The following is a 17,469-nucleotide window of genomic DNA, read 5'->3' as shown; positions in this document are numbered from 1 at the left end:
TGTGAAATCTTCGCTTATTTTATTAGAAGTAACACAGCTCTGAGGACCCCCTAGGGTCAGCAAATAAGTGTCTCTCTTGGCTTTGCGAATGCTGCAGTAATAGACTTCATAGTTCAACTGTGTATTACAGCAGCATCGGAATGCTAACACCTGCCAAGTCCCCAATGTTGGGAGATGGAGCGAACTCTGAGAGAGAGAACAGACTGATGTAATTAGCCTGGCAAATGGGAACTTGTCAAACCATTTAGATAAGACAGTACTTGAATTTATTCAATTCCCATTACCAGAGGGCAGAATGAGCTTCCATCCCCTGCTGATTTCTTAGGCAAGAAGTGTTTTCTAAGCAAGAAAGAAAGGAATGGATGATTTTTTTAAACTAGAAATTGCAGTGCTATACCACTAAATCAGTGGGCTCTGTTGTTAAAGTCATATTTTTTCAGTGGATGCTTGCCTCAAGCCAAAATGTAATTTGATCTTAATGAGAATCAAAGAAAGAAAATCACTGAAACCTACTTCCCTACATATACCCAGAGTTTACACGCGAGAGTTTCTGAATCTCAAAGTTGGGGAGTTCCAGGTTCTCAAAGTTCTAGTTTCCTAAAGTGAAATAAAATGGACAAACCAGACCCTAAACTTATCTTGCCTATTTAATGGATATCAAAGCATTCAAACCTTCATTACACTATTCTGTCTAACTGCTTCATGAGGATCACTACAAATAGTCTATAAATGCTCTTAGGGCAATAACCACATCTTTCAATTTTACTGTAGTACCCCATGGGAGCTAGACATACTGGTTCATCAGATGTTACTTTCAAGAAACAAAAAAAAAATGAAATCAAATTATTATAATGTGGTCTCTAAACCCTCTGGTCCCTTTTTCTTCTCCAGCTCATTTTACAGATAAAAGAACTGAGGCAAACAGGGTTAAGTGATTTGCTCAGGGTCAAATAGCTAGTAAGTACCTGGGGTCAGATTTGAATTCATGAAAATGAGTCTTCCTGGCTCAAACCAGATAATCTAACTACTACACCCCCTAGCTTGCTTTTGATTATATTAGTGCCCCTCTCAGATCCAAGATGCTTCAGTCTGTTATGTTATTACTTGGAAAGAAGGCAGTATATTATCAGAACTAGGTATGTAGGATAGAAGTGGAACAATCTTCCACTATGTATGCATGCACACATACACACACACCCTCTTACATTAGAGACATACTTGAAAATTATATGTCAATGGCTCTTTTCAGCACCAAAGTGACCCAGGCCAGTTCCAATGTTTTTGATAGAAAGAGCCATCTGCACCCTGAGAGAGGACTGTGGAAACTGAGTGTGGATCACAACATAAAACTTCTTCCATTTTATTCCTGTTATATGCTTGCATTGTGTATACTTTCTCAATTTTTCTCCTTTTTGATTTGATTTTTCACATGCAGCATAATAAATGATAAACACGTATAGAAGAACTGCACATGTTTAACATATATTGGATTATTTGTCATCAGAGAGAGTGGGGGGAGGAAAAAAATTGGAACACAAGGTTTTTCAAGGGTGAATGCTGAAAATTATCTATGTGTGTGTTGTGAAAATAAAAAAGCTTTATATATATGTATACATATACATATATATATAAAAGAAAATGATATGTCAATATATATTGCTTAGTGCTAGGCTATAGAACTTTCACATGAAGATTAAGAGTTTCCTTCAAACTATCTCCAATTGATTATTTCCAATCTTTCCTCCATAGATCTAGGTGTCTGAATATCTTTAGATATATCAAACAATATTTTAAAAATTATTAAATATCTTCCCATCTCCCTAGCTATTCTCCTCTGGATAATTTTGAAACAAATTCTTTTCCCTTCTCTACACTGTTGATAATCTTTTAGAACTTTTGCCCTTTGCCCCTCCTACAACTGAAGTCTAACTAAAATGCATATTTCACTACTTAAATTCCAGTCATGCCTTCTGGCCCTTTATCATCTGCATGATTCTTCTCTGAATTATTCTAATTTGTCCAAAGCCAAAAAAAAAAAAAAAAAGTTCCTCATCTCTCTTCCACCATAAGATTTGACACCAATTAGTATTATAAGAAGAGACAGGATACTTGAAAGCCCTTAAAAGGAATGCTTAAGTGAGAATAGAATTAATTCATTCTTCACATGCAGCTGCTTGTCAAGCTTAGATATTTCACTGAAACTCCTCTTATGGACTATAGTTAAGAGAAACAAAACAAAATGGGTCCTTGATATTCATCTCTATGACCATATTGAAATACCATGAAAACAAAGCAAAATGTAAAGAACATCTCTAGTACATTAGATTCCCTGGTTGAACAAGACCTAACCTGATTTGATTGTACCTATGGTTGGTCCATATGCATAAATATGCAAGTGCCAAATTTGCCCAACCCAAACCCAGAGAATTATTGTAGACTCTTCCAAACTATCAGGACTATTAACTTTACTCAGAACCACTTTTACTCCTTTGCCTTATTTTTTCCTTTTCCAAAGAATCAAGGAAAGTTCCTAAAGATTGAATGCCTCATTAATAGTTTCTAATACGTTTTTTGTTTTTAATATTCTATATAACCAGGAAAGAACAGAGAATTCAACCTTTGACACTTATTATCAGTATGATCTTGAACACATATTTAATCTCTGAAGGCCTCCCTTTCCTTAAATGTAAAAAGAAAGATTTACATCAAATAGCTCTTTCCTTCTCTAAATCTGTAACATTATAATCCGAGAACAGCAAGCATCTTTTAAGAGCTACCACATATCTGGCACAGACTGTGCTGGACACTGTAAATATAAAGACAAAAGCAAAACTGTCCCTGCTCTCAAGAAACTTCCATCATTACTATATCATACCTTGTACCAGGCTTGTGATCTGCTTTCCCAGCTCTTCTTCTATCTCCTTTCTATCCAGTTGGTCTAAAGTATAGACTGAAAACAAACAAACAAACAAAAACACCTTTATGTTTCAGCCTGCAGTGATCTTTATTTACATGCCCCTCCCTTATTATTATTGTATTTCTCCATAAAATTGCATCATAGTAAAAAATATTATGCTTCTACCACCCCAAGTCCTGACTCTTTTGAATAAAGATATTTATTTCCCAAATCAAATTCCAGTCATATGATTCATTACATTTGTAGTAGTTGTGAGGTAATACCTGTGAGGTCAAATTTGAATCTTTGCATTAGGAATTTAAGTTTATCTTGTTTGTATCCAAACATCATACATTTATATAAAGATATCTAGCACCTTATCTGTAATTTCTTTCTTAGATTTTTCTTCTGTAATCTTCTGGGGGCTTTAATTACTATTCTTCCTATACTGTAGTTACCCACTTTGCTATATAGCTTGGTGGCTAGCTATATAGTTACCTTTCTCTTTCCCCTGTCCTTTTCTGTATAAATACCTTCCGATTAAGTTTGCAAGATTTTGGACCACATTCCCCTTCTGAATCACTTTATTATTACTATTCCAGTAGAGGGACTTACATTGCTCAATGAAACTCTAAGCTACAATGCTCAGGGTTACTCAAGATTGACAGATCTTAGTGGAGCACATTGACAAAAAGTAATCCACTGGAGAAGGGAATGGCAAATCATTCCAATATTTTTGTCAAGGAAACTCTGTGGACAACTAAATTGTTAAAAGAGATGATATAAGAAGATGAGCCCTTCAAGTCAGAAAGTGTCCCAATATGTTAAAGGGGAAGTGTGGAAGACAACTACAACATATACTGAGTATATCATGTGAAATGCCAAGGAAGATGAATCAAAAGTGTAATTAAGGTTGCCAGAAGAAATATAAACAATCTCAAATATGGAGAAAATACCTAGAGACAGAAAATAAAGAAGAATTAAGAAACCTTTTAATGATGGTAAAAGAAGGAAAATATCAAAGTTGGCTTGAAGCTTAACATAAAAAGAAAATTAAAATTTTAGCAACTGGTCCTATCACTTCCTGGAAAATAGGGAAAAGAAAGTATTATATTTCATGTTTTTGAACTCAAAGGTCACTGCAGATAGCAGCCATAAAATATTCTTGCTCCTTGGAAAGAAATCTATGACAAATCTGGATAGCATACTAAAACACAGGGACATCACCTTGCCAATAAAAGTTGGAATAGTCAAAGCTATGGATTTTCTACTTGCAGTGTATGGCTGTGAGAGTTGGACTATAAGGAAAGCTGAATGCTGCATAATTGATACTTACAAGTTGTGATGCCAGAAAGGACTTTTAGAATCCCTTGGATTGCAAAGAGATCAAATTGGTCAATATTTTAAAAAATTAATTCAGACTTCACTGGAAGGTCAAATACTAAAGCTAAAGCTTTAATCACGTAATGAGAAGGCAAGGTTGAAGACAAAAAGAGAAGGTGATGGAAAATGATAAAATGGATAGAAAGTTTTATGGAAACAATCAACATGGACTTGGATAGACCTTGAGAGGAGGATCTACATGATTTGGTCCATGAAGAACAGGACACGACTGAGTGACTGAATATAATAACAAAGTAGAGGCAATGTTCTGATCAGTTCCATTAAAGCACTATGTAGATAGCTGTACTTCTTCTATGTTAAGCTATAGTCTAAAATCCACATCTTATTCTTCTGACAATTATCTCCTTAATCAGCTGTTCACTTTCTAAATCAACCTTTTTCTTTTAAACACTTTCTCTTTAATTGTGAGCAGCAATGAAAAGACCACCTATGTTTCAATGGTTTCTTGCCCAAGACTTTATTTAGTAAAATTTCTGTTTTCCTTCTAGAAGTGCAATTAGTGTCCACATGAATCAATCAGTAAGAAAAGACCAGTAGTTAGTTACCTGGTTTGACAAGTCTTAGAAATCTCTCTAGCATCTTGGATTTCTGCCTTAGGTAGAATATAAATTCTCTCCTTCTACCTCTGTCTCTCTCTGTTTCTGTTTCTTTCTGTGTGTCTCTTTCTTCCTTTTTCTCTATTTCTCTAATAACTCTTTCCCTTGCATCTCTTCTTGCTCACTCATACACTTTTAATCTAATCTGGTCACTTTATAAGAATTATGTTCAGATCTGAATTTTAAGGACAATGATATGATGGAGACTGTCCAGAAGAAAGCAACCAGTATTGTTATTGCCCCTAAGATCATGCCATACAATAAGACACTGATAGAAAAGGGGGACATTTAGCTTGAAAAGAAAACAGACTTTGAGGAGAATGAGAGTGTCTACAAGGCAGATCTAGGTGTGATGGACAGAACTTTGCAGAGAGGCTGGATGTAAATAAAAGCTTCCTAACAATTAAAAATATCAAAAATTGGAATTGACAACATTGGAAGGTGGTAGTTTCCCTCATTGGAAGCTTTCAAGCAAAAGCTGGATAACCAGTTTTGGGATATGTTGTCAAGCAGGTTCTTATTCAGGTATAGGTTGTACTAGATGGCCTCAGAGGCTCCTTCCAAATTGAGACTGTGAGTCAAATAACAATAGTCTGTACTTGTTATTTCTAGTTTCTCACCAGATACTTGTTTAAGCCATTGCTTAGATATCAATTCCTCTTATAAAGCAACTCTCTCTAAAATCACTAAAGAATCCTTTTTTTTTTTTTTCTTTCTAAATCTAATAGTCTTCCTAAGTCTTTATTACCTAGCCTCCCGGATACCTTTGATAATGGAACATCCTCTTCCTTCTTGATTCCCACTCCTCTTCCATGGCTTCACAGACTTTTCACCACCACAGTTTACCTGCTCTGTGTCTGACTACTCTTTTTGTGATTTCTCATTTTTCCACTATGTGTATTTCCCAGAGTTCTGTTCTTGGCGCTCCTCTCTTATCTAAAATTCTTTTCAGTGATGAACGTGTCCATTTTCATGGATTTGATGATCACTTGATATGCCTATGTCTTATGTGACCACTCAGATACCTCTTTCTACCCTAAACCCTTCTCAAGAATTTTAATCTCATATTTCAAATACTCTCCAGAGATCTACATTTGAATATTCCATGAGCACCACTTATTTAACATTTGTCTATCTATCTATGTCAGTCTTATGTCATTAGTGATTAACATGGTTAAATTATATTGAAAGTCTATACATGCCTTTAAAGTAGAAACCTTGCATAAAATATATTCATATATATTAAGTAATAATATATTAATAGAATGTGACATACAACATATTATAGCATTATTTATCATATAATTATACATATGCATATACATACACACATATACACACTTATAGATCTTTAGATTTAGGACTCTTTCTCTTTGAGAAAAGGACATTGACTTTGGATCCAAAAGACCAGAAGGCAAATCCTGGTTCTCTATTTCCTAGAGATCGTTGAATAGTACAATGGATTGAGTGTGAGACTCAAAAAGACCTGAGTTCAAATATTGTCTCAGACACTTAACAGTTGTGTGACAATGGGCAAATTCCTTAAACTCTATGTCTCAGTTTTTTTTTTTTTATCTATCAGTAATACTGAATGTAGTTGAATTATATAGAATTTTATAAAAACTGTAAATTTCCAAGGCAAAACCCAAATTATATAGCATCCTGAAGATAGCAGGAACTCAGCAAATGTCTGTCAATTAGCATTATTAGTGACGAGGAGATAGAGGTGACCCTTGTTTTTAGGAGAGGGTCCTAGGACCTCAAAGGGTATATTCTGGGCAATTATTCTAATTCTACAGCTTTCTGTGTAGTAGTTGAACAAGAAGGTATAATTTCTGAGGAAGACAGAGTAAGACTTACTATAGAGTAAGACTTCAACATAAGGCCTAGTTTTGATTTTCAGCTTTGATAATTCTTGTCTGTAAGTTTGGACAACCTGCCTAACCTCTTTGGGTCTCAGTTTTCTCATTTCTAAAATGAGAGAGTTAGATTTATGAACTCTAGTCTAACATCCATCTCTAGAGTCTACAATTAAAGGAGGGGAAATTGGTGAGTAAATTTTTTAAAAAATCATACCATACAAGGATGCTTGAAAGGAGATGTTTAGTTTGGGAAGGTAAACTTAGGAAACACTTCCTTCAAATATTTGTTGAATTAGACATTTTTCCCCTCAGCAGTAGCTCATCCAAATCTCCCCAGGTATTTTTTAATGCCAACCCCAAAAAGAGGTACCCATTCAAAGGAGGGCAGGTTCCTTTATCAGCTCTTGATTTCTACCCAGAGCCATGTTTACTTAACCCAGAAAATCCAGTTTATGTTTTAAAACATGAGTAGGGAAACTTTTTTTTTCTGCCAAGATCCATTTGGATATTTATAACATCATTCATAAGCCATATAAAATTATCATCTTGAAAATTCAAGCAGTGGAAGGTTATTGTATCAGCTTTCAGCTCATCATTGCCTGTGGTTGCCAAATGATTTTAAGGGCTCTGTATAGCCCACAGGCTGGGCATTCTCTATCCTTGTCTTAAAAGTAAACACCATCATGGCGTTCTGATAGGGTCAGAGTGAACAAGACTTTTAACAGTTGGAAAAGTGCTCAAGGGGCAGGATTGGGAGTCCCATTCTTAAGTAGTTTTAGTGAGGAAATAAATGACCTAAATCTGATCTGTGCCCCATAGCACACATCTCAAAATACTTCTGATATCATCTCAAAATTCAGCAATGACACCTTAGATTTGCCCCATTAATGTAATATTTCTTTAATTTTACTGCACATATCTGGAACTTATCTATAGCTTGCAGACGGAGTATCCATACTAGGACTTGGCTGTCTTCTCTTAACTTAGTGACTTTAATTAATTTAGGAGGCAGTTTTGAAGAGTATCTTCTTTGTCATTCTTTATTCTCTTAGTTCCTATTTTTGTTTATTGTTGCCTTACACTGGCTACTTACATGCTTATTAGTAAATAATGGGGTGGTTATGAGAATTAACACACGATACAATTTCAACATACCAAATTTCTCTGAAACTGCCCCTTTCATCATTTCTTATGGCACAATAGTATTTCTGTTACATTCACATAACATAAGTCATTCACCTATTCCTCAATTGATGGACACCCCTTTGTCGTTATAAAAAGAGCTGCCATATTTTATGCAAACATATCTATAATTCTACAGGGGCATCTAGGTAGTTCATGGCTGTAATCAGGACTACTCCTTGTCCTGAATTCAGAGTTGGTCTCAGACGCTTACTTACTAGCTGTGCAACCCTAAACAAGTTACTTAAATCTGTGCCTCAGTTTCTGAGCTGGAGAAGGAATGGTAAACCACGCTAATGTCTCTGCTACGAAAACTCCAAATGGAGTCATGAAGAGTTGGACACAACTGAAAATGACTAAACAACAAAATAGTTCTATAAAGATATAGAGCTATAAATATATATATATATGTGTGTGTGTGCATACAATATACAAATGTATGTGTATATAAATATACACACATGTATACATATGTCCATGTACATACATACATGGGTATATATATATATGCATATATGCATACACATAGGAATAGACATATGTCTCCTTTTCCCCCTTTTTTGACCACTTTGGGATATTTCCAAGATACATAAGGACTAGATTCAAATGTATAAAAATAAAAACCATTCTTTAAATAATAAATGATCAAAGGATAGAATAGTTGATTTTCAAAGGAAGAAATTCAAGCTCTCAGTCACTATGGGAAAATAATATTCCAAATCATCAAAATTTAAGCAACTGAAAGGTTTCACCTCCCATCTATCAAACTGGCAAAGCTGACAAAAATTTTTAAAGGAAATTGACAAAGAGGAGGCACTACAGGAAAATAAACATATTTATACAATGCTGATAGAGCCAATTGGAATTGGAACAGCTATTCAAGAAAGCAGTTAAAATTAGATCTAAGAAGTTACTAAACTTTGCATGCTTTTTGACCCAGCAATAAAACTAACCAGTAACTTTACATTATAAGAAGCAGCAAAAACCAGTGAAGAGAGCTCTGGATGTGAAGCTAGGAAGGTATTCAAATCCTGTCTAAACAATTCTCTAGTTGGATGATTCTGGGAAAATCTTTTGACCTCTCATAGCTTCTGTTTCAACATCTGTAAAATAGGAATAGTAATATTGACATTATTTATATTATAGGATTGTTGTGAGGGGAGTATTTTGTGAACTTCAAGTGCTAAGTAAGCATTAGTCTTATTTATATATTGAGGTTTAAGGTTCCAAAAAATATTATATCTATTACTTCCTGTGATCCACATAACAATGCCATCCCTTAAGTGGATAGGGAGAGTATTAATTCATAGTATTTGAACATCTTACAAACAAAAAAATTGAGGTTCAAAGTGTGACTTGTCCTAGTTGATATTGTTAACTTAAGAGAGGGATCTGGAACTCTTAAAAAATTTATTTGAAGCTTGAAGAAACAATAGAAAAAGAAAAAAAATTGCTATGTACATAGAAGAACATAAGAGAGGATTCAAAATATGAAACAATAAATTTCCATTTCAAGAAAGCCTCTAAATAAACATTACACATTGCATTCAGAGCTGTCCATTTTTTCTCTGCTTCCTTATAGGTTTTCTTTTGTTCTCTACCGTGCAGTTTTAAACTTTATTCTTTTCCTTCCTTTCTTCTCTGCCATCTCTCCCAAGAAGACTACAATTAAGCATGGATATATTCACACATACACACACACCCACACACACACACACACACACACACACACACACACACACACACATTGGAACTCTTTCAGTCTTGGTCCAATGGTTGAGATAGCCGGAGGACTACTTTTCCTTATGAATTTACCAAGTTAGTGTTTAAGACCTCCAGTACAGAAGGTAAAATAATGGATACTATAAAATTGCTATCTCATGAAAATTTATAGTAATAACAGAAGTGGGGGTGACTTCGAAAACTGTATTAAAAATTCTTGTGCAGCTGTTCATTTCTTTGTATTTAATGTCATTAAGAATAATTGCAATTTTAAAAACCAATTAAACTCTGTGGGTGGCATTTAGTGGATTTCATGAACATTCTGGACTCTCATGCATCAAAATAAAAATGTCAGATAGAGATATTACTGGGCCTTTGTGTCTAGAAAACAATGAAATGGGGGTATAGAAATTGCTTTATTATTTTCTACAATTTCCTTTGAATAATTTTGGAAAACATTTTTACATTTCTGGAAGTGTTTCCCTAAGGTTCTCAAAATCTATACCCCTAAATTGGTTATGTGGGAACATGTCAAAATTATTTTATATCTTTAGCACAAAAAGGACATGAACTGAAAAAAATCATTAATAAGGAAAAGAAAAGTTAATATAACTTTGACATTAACAACCTCACACTTATCAAATTTGTAAAGACAATCAAAGTCCAAAGTAATTAATATTAGAAGAATAGCAAGAAAAGCAATGTTTTGATATTCTGTTGATGGAGATGTGAGTTGATTCAAAGTTCTGAAAAATAATTTGGATTTACATGAGACATTTTAATTCGACCACTAAGCAAATACAAATGGCTTGAGAAAATCAAAGATAACACAATTCTGATATATATTAAGGTATCTATGTGGTGCATTAAATAAAGCTCTGGTACTTAGATTCAGAAAGACCTGTATAATTCTGGGCAAATCAGCTAAACTCTATTTGCCTCAGTTGACTCAGCTACAAAATAGATAATAGTGACACCCACTTCAAAAGGTTGATGTGAGGACACAAGATAATATTTGCAAAATGTTTAGCATAGTGCCTGGCATATAGTAGTCATTTAATAAATATTATTTTATCAATTTATTATTAATAATTTCTATCATTAATGTCCATAGAGAGAATTTTTTAGCTGCAAAAATGTAAAAAAAAAAAAAAAAAAAGATGTGTCCATCAATTGAGGAATGGCTAAACAAAGCATAGCATAATGTAATAAGGCACCAAAATAAGAGGAAGCAGAGAAAGAATAAATGAACTGGCAAAGAGTAATCAGAATCAGAACAATACAAGCAATCACTACAATAATGTAAATGAAAACTGAAAATCAGTTCAACTCTGATTAATTACAATGATAATTTTTGGTCCAGGAGAATAGATGATGAAAATACACAGCCCTCTTCAATAAAGAGATGGGTGACCAAGCGATCCAGAATATTGTGGAAGGTGTCTGATTGGGTTGTTTTATTAATTTATTTTACTTAACTTTTTTTTATTACATTTATTACAAAGAAAAGTTCATTGGGTAGCTAAGGCTCTATATGGAAAAATAATTATAGTGTAAAATAAAAAAATATGAATAAAACTTTAAAAATGTTTAGGTGTATTTCCCTTTAGAATTAAGGACTATCAGTATTAAAGAATGTCACCATCCAAACCATAAATTTTTGAGGCGCTGCTATTCTAGCTCATGGAAATGGAAATGTATTTTACAGGACTTCTTCTTTAACTTTATAGTTGTGCTGCCCTGTTCAAACTCAATTTTCATTCTTACAACCTGTTTCTGTTCATATTACAATCCAATATGATTCAATCAAAAATGATTTAACTCTTAAAATGTTCAATGTGTCACTAGATGCTATGAGGAGATTTTAAAGCTTATAATGTCTTAAAGGTTTTCACAAACTAGTTTGGGGGATGAGGTATATGAAAAGTTGACTAACTAAATACTTTCAACATTCACTCTACAAACTAATATGGAAACCTACTATGTGTCAAGAACAGAGATAAGTAAAACATATTCTCTCCCCCTCAAAATACTTGAAAGATAATCTAGGAGATAAGAACAATAAAAAAAACCCAATAAAGTAGAATACCAAAAATTTTATGTGATAATTGTCAAATTGAATAGTATAAGTCCAGAAAGTAGGAGACAACATAGCCAACAACATATGTGGGAGAATGAGAGCCCCATTAGTCCCTTACTCTATAAAGAAGATCGGTTGTGCTGTGGACAGGGAAAATTATTTCTTATCTTGATCTAGAAATCCCCTCTTTGATCTTCCATTGGTTTGTCCCCCTAGTTTCCCAGATGGATCTTCCCTTCAAAAAGCAGACCCTGTTTACGACCTATTATTACTACTACTACTACTACTATTATCTGGATTAAGGATTGGCATTAGCCTGAGTCTTTTCAACTCTGAACTTTGTTTACAAGGTAGTTTAATGACCCCCTATCTTACATCTTTGACTTTACTACTTAACCTTTCACCTAGAGGCCCCAAATTTGCAAAAGCTCTATAAAATTCTTGGTTTCTCCCATGGCTCCATCCCTATTTGGTTTCAATCTTATCCCTCATTTCCATGCGAAATAACCAATAAATGTTTAGAATTTTGAGTTAGAGTAAGTAGAAATTACTATAGACAGGAGTGATCAAGTAGGGTTTCCTTTGAGATCCTATAGAATTTAAGCTTCTTTATTGTAGGAAGTATTTCTTCTCTTTTTTTTTGGGGGGGGGGAGGGATGAACAAGTCTTAGTATATGTAGTGCCTAGAATATAACAGGTACCTATAAATGCTTATTGAATTGAACTGACTTACTGAGCTGAACCTTAAAACGGATATGAATAAGACAGTAGACAGGAAGTATTTGGGGAAGGAGAGGATATTGTGAGCAAAAGATATATGATTAGAACAGAAAATTTATTCCGGAAAGGTCCGTGAGAGGAGGGATTTGAATGATAGATTAGAAGATCAGGCTTTATCCTGTATCCTTTATCCTGGAACCTTAGAAGTAGTTGAAGCAGGGTTTATAAACAGATAAAAGCATTGTTTTAGGAAAACAGACTAGGAAGTCCATGGGAAGAATTTACTGCAGTAAGGATGGGGAAGAAGTTGAGACCAGTGAGGAGGTTTCAGGTGTTAGGTGATTAAAAGGCAAATTTAGTCTCTCTATCTCTACCAGCTGCTATTTCACTGATGAGAAGAAAATACTTGATCTAAAGAGACAAAATGAAGTTTAGCAATTAAGAAGCTAAACATGCTGGAAGCAGACAGATGGACCAGTTGATCCTGAGTACAACAGCTTGTGGACTATTTATTATTAAAGGGCATTTCACATTTGTCTGGCTAAGGGCTGAGAGAACAAGTGGATTCTCTAAAAGAAAGGATATTCTCACTGATGTTAGATCTCAAAAACCACATGAAACAAATAGGACATGGGAAGGAGCTCAACATGAGAAAACCCCTTTTCACTTTTTTATCTTCAAATACTACCAAATTCATTGTTTCATGGGCTTGGATTTTGGAAAATGAACCCCTAGTCCGCAGATACTATGGTTTTTATATAAGAGGAACCAGAAATATACTGTGGGTTTCCATCAAAGAGCATTACAAGAAATATTGTCTCCAATCTATTTTTTTTAAAAAAGCGAATACCCAAAAGGAAGCTCCATTTACTAATATACAGTACTTTCTTCTATCCAAGGGCTATTTATGAAAAGAAAATAAATCAGTTGAGATTGGAATTAGACTGAATTCTTAATTCAAAAACCATCATCCCTGTCACATGCTACCTAGATGAAATAGGACAAGTCACAAGCACTATGTTATGCTCTCTGTGTATGTAAAATGGCAGAATAAAACTAATTAGCCAAATAGTAAACAAATAGTAAAGCTCCACAGAGCATCTATGTACTCAATGTACTAGAGGCACTGTTGTGCTGACATTATGGGTATCAATGGAGAGTGGAGAACTCTGCTGGTCAGGTGTTCTATACAATGTTCTCACTAGCTAACTGGTCCACTTTCTTTTCTAGCCTTTCATTTCCTTAATGGGGAACTAAGTAATAAATACAGTGCAGAGTGTTGGACTTAGAATCAAAAGAACCTGAGTTCACGTACTACCTCAGAGACTTACTAGGTATGTTACCCTGGGAATTTCTCTTTGACTCAGTTTTCTGAGGCTAATAATTTCAGTCATTTTCAGTCATATCCAACTCTTCATGACTCCATTTGGGCTTCTCTTGGCAGACACTTGGAGTGGTTTGCCATTTCCTTCTCTAGCTCATTTTATAGATGAGGCAAACAAACAAGATTTAAGTGACTTGCCCAGGGTCACACACTAGTGAAGTGTCTGAGGTCAGATATGAACTAAAGAAGATAAGTCTTTTTGATTTGCAGCCATGCTCCATCCACCTTTCCTGAGTTGTTGGAAAAATCAAATAAGATAACACATGTAAAGCCTTTTAAAATCTTAAGGCACTATTTATTTAAAGCACTCATATTATAAATTATTATAATTATATCCTTTATATAGTCATTGGAACTGTGCTCCAGCCTACTTTGACCCACCATATAACTCCCTTTAAGTCACAGAAACTTCAACTCCCTGGTAACTGTGAAGTTCCACATTTCTCAATTGTCCAGAACTATCAGAAAAAAAAACATTTTTATCATAAAGATGCTTCTCTGAGATAATATGCATCTTGGGATCCTAAAAAACTCTGCTATCTCTAAAGTGCCGGTTAGCATTTTGTCCTGATTGTCAGTCCTGATTCCTCCTGTAAGCCCATTTATACATCAGGCCTGTTTCAATACACAAGCTATTTTAAAATAAGAACTAAACATGTGCAATAGTAGCAGTTATCTTTAAGCATTTGTTTAATCCCTAATATTAAAACATAATGGGACTAACACAATTTGTTGCTGCTGCTTTCCTGGGACTTAGAAATATCCATGGAAGAAGTAAACCAATTATTAGTAATTAGTACTAAAAGTACTGTGCTTTTTTTGTATATTTTTAACTTGGGAAAGGAAAGCAGTCATCTGGAGATAGGAAAAGGGAAAAGGAAGCAAGACTACTTTGAGATCATTATTATTCCTACTACAATTCATCCTCCAAAAGTGATTTCTGCCAAAGTAATATGCTAAAGCACAGGCCCAACTATAGTATCTTCCTGCTTAATAAACTCCAACAGATCACTATGAACTTCATGATCAAATGTAAAATCTTGTTGTTACTTAAAGAACTTCATATCCCTTCCAATCTTCTTAAACTTTATTCTCCTCCACACATTCTACAATCCAATGCCATCATTCACTACCTTACCTGTGAATGTATCTTAGCACTGGCTGCCCCTACACTTTGAATCCCATCCTTCCTCACCTCTGTCTCAACGTCCTTCAAGCCTTAGCTCAACTATCACTTGCTGCAAGAGACCTTTGCTAGTCTTTTCTCCTCAATCTAATGAAGTCTTCCCATCTAAGATTTCCCCCTTTTACTCTATGTGTATCCTATAAGGATCTATGCATTTACAGGTGTCACCCCCCACTAATATGTAAAATCCTTGTGGGCAGTAATTATTTTGCAGTTTTTACAGTTCTTTGTATTCTTAGTGCTTGGCACATGAAAGGGACTTAACAATGCTTGGTGACTGATTAACTCTGAATATCTTTCACAAAGATGATGTCAAATACTAATAAAAGCATGGGTCATGAATCTAGACATAAGGATCCCTGAATCACACGCTGACAATTTTAAAAAGTAATGTTATGTTGTATTTTGATTTATTTTTAAATTATTTCCCAATTACAAGCAACAGAGCATATTTTTATTTTATGGCCAAAACTTTTTTTTTCAATTTTGGTCTCCTGACCCTCATATCCCATCCACCCAGGACCATTAAAAAACATTCTTCTCACCCAAAAAGTTATCAAAATGTGCATACCCTTTGATCCAGCAATGTTTCTATTGGGCCTATACCCCAAAGAGATCTTAAAGAAGGTAAAGGGACCTGCATGTGCAAGATTGTTTGTGGCAGCCCTTTTTGTAGTGGCCAGAAACTGGAAACTGAATGGATGCCCATCAATTGGAGAATGGCTGAATAAATTGTGGTGTGTGAATGTTATGGAATATTATTGTTCTTTAAGAAATGACCAACAGGATGATTTCAGAAAGGCCTGGAGAGACTTACATGAACTGATGCTGAGTGAGGGACCAGGAGATCATTATATACTTCAACAACAATACTATATGATGATCAGTTCTGATGGACCTGAGATGAACCAAATCAGTTCCAATAGAACAGTAATGAATTGAACCAGCTACACCCAGCAAAAGAACTCTGGAACATGACTATGAACCACTACATAGAATTCCCAATCCCTCTATTTTTGTCTGCCTGCATTTTTTATTTCCTTCACAGGTTAATTGTACACTATTTCAAAATCTGATTCTTTTTGTACAGCAAAATACAATGGATATGTATACATATATTGTATTTAACTTATACTGTAATATGTATTGGTCAACCTGCCATCTAGGGGAGGGAGTGGGGGGAAGGAAGGGGAAAGCTGTAACAAAAGGTTTGGCAATTGTCAATGCTGGAAAATTACCCATGCATATATCTTGTAAATAAAAAGCTATTTTAAAAAATTCTTCCTATTTTGCCTACATTCCTAATATGGTTTCCTATGTAGTTGAGATGTTTCTCTCTACTCCCCCTTCCCTGCCTTTCTCCCTCCCCTGCAAGTTTCATATTTGCAGAAAATGAATTTGTTCATTAAATACTTTGTTGTATTTTTAAAAATATTTCTTAATTACATTTTAATCTGGTTTAGCTATACTCAAAGATTGTGGTTTATGGAGCTGCATGTTTGACACTTCTGTTTGATGACACCAAGTGAGTGAGAAAGCTGAATAGAGGTTAGTTGGTCAATCTAGACCCTCTCAGGCCCGATAAACTGCAGACATTTCAAATTCCTTTCCTTTCTCTCTTTACATTCCTTTATTTACAAAGCAGGATGGCTGAGAGATTTGCACAGTAAAAGGAACAGAAATGTTCAACAAGGTTTTCAAGAGGCTAGTTATCTGGCTGCATGTCATAGCTGCTAGGAAACAAGTAGCAGGGCCACTACAAACACACCTAAGTGGAAATTTGCTCCCTTTACACTGCAAACCCATTTCAAGCTTCTTTCACAAAAGCAAAGCTTTCGATTATGGCTATTCTTTCATTTTTGTTAAGCAGTGATCTTATGCAGGATTTTTTTAAGACAAAATTTCAGCACTTTAAAATAGTCCTTCATGCATGGCTAATGATCCCAAATGGGGCAGGTTCTTTCTAGAGAAAAGGAAAGATTTTTAGTTAAGGAAAGGAGATTTCATTCTTGACTCATCACTAATTTATTATAACCACATAAAACTAGTTTGCTGCCTTGGTGTTTTAACCTACAACACTAAAGAAAATCCTACTATATGAAGCAACATAAAGATAAGACAACAATGAAATAATATTATTCTAAAAATATAGCTAAAAATTTTTAAGTGCTTTAAGGTTTTACAAAGAGCTTTATATATATTATCTCATTTGATTCTTACAATTCTGTAAGGTCGGTGTTTCATTATCTCCATTTCACAGATGAACAAGATGAGGCCAGAAAAGGTTAAGTGAAGTATACAGAAATTTGAACTCAAGTATTCCGAACTATATAGCCAACAAGCTATCCACCATACCATCTACTTCAAAAGACGTTTCCTGGTCTCTTACCCTTTAAGCTGACCTTAAGGTTACCTTTCTTTTACTCTGAACATTCAA

At 34.6% G+C, this 17,469-nt stretch overlaps 1 protein-coding gene across 7 annotated transcripts in view; it reads right to left on the bottom strand.

Annotated features, from left to right (window-relative positions):
* The window catches only part of LYPD6B (LY6/PLAUR domain containing 6B), a 219,601-nt gene that overhangs the window by 88,928 nt on the left and 113,204 nt on the right, over nucleotides 1-17,469 (bottom strand). For 4 of the 7 annotated variants that reach the window (XM_074302176.1, XM_074302182.1, XM_074302177.1 and 1 more), the window contains one exon: nucleotides 2,876-2,950. The exons of the other annotated variants lie outside the window; for them this stretch is intronic. The gene's annotated coding sequence lies outside the window, so the exon portion shown is untranslated. The remainder of the gene's footprint in view (nucleotides 1-2,875; nucleotides 2,951-17,469) is intronic. 7 annotated transcript variants of the gene reach the window in all.

Source organism: Sminthopsis crassicaudata, chromosome 3 (assembly GCF_048593235.1).
Source record: "Sminthopsis crassicaudata isolate SCR6 chromosome 3, ASM4859323v1, whole genome shotgun sequence".
NCBI classification, from domain to species: Eukaryota; Metazoa; Chordata; class Mammalia; order Dasyuromorphia; family Dasyuridae; genus Sminthopsis; species Sminthopsis crassicaudata.
The sequence above is the reverse complement of the archived record's forward strand: the minus strand, read 5'-3'. Positions and strand labels throughout refer to the sequence as shown.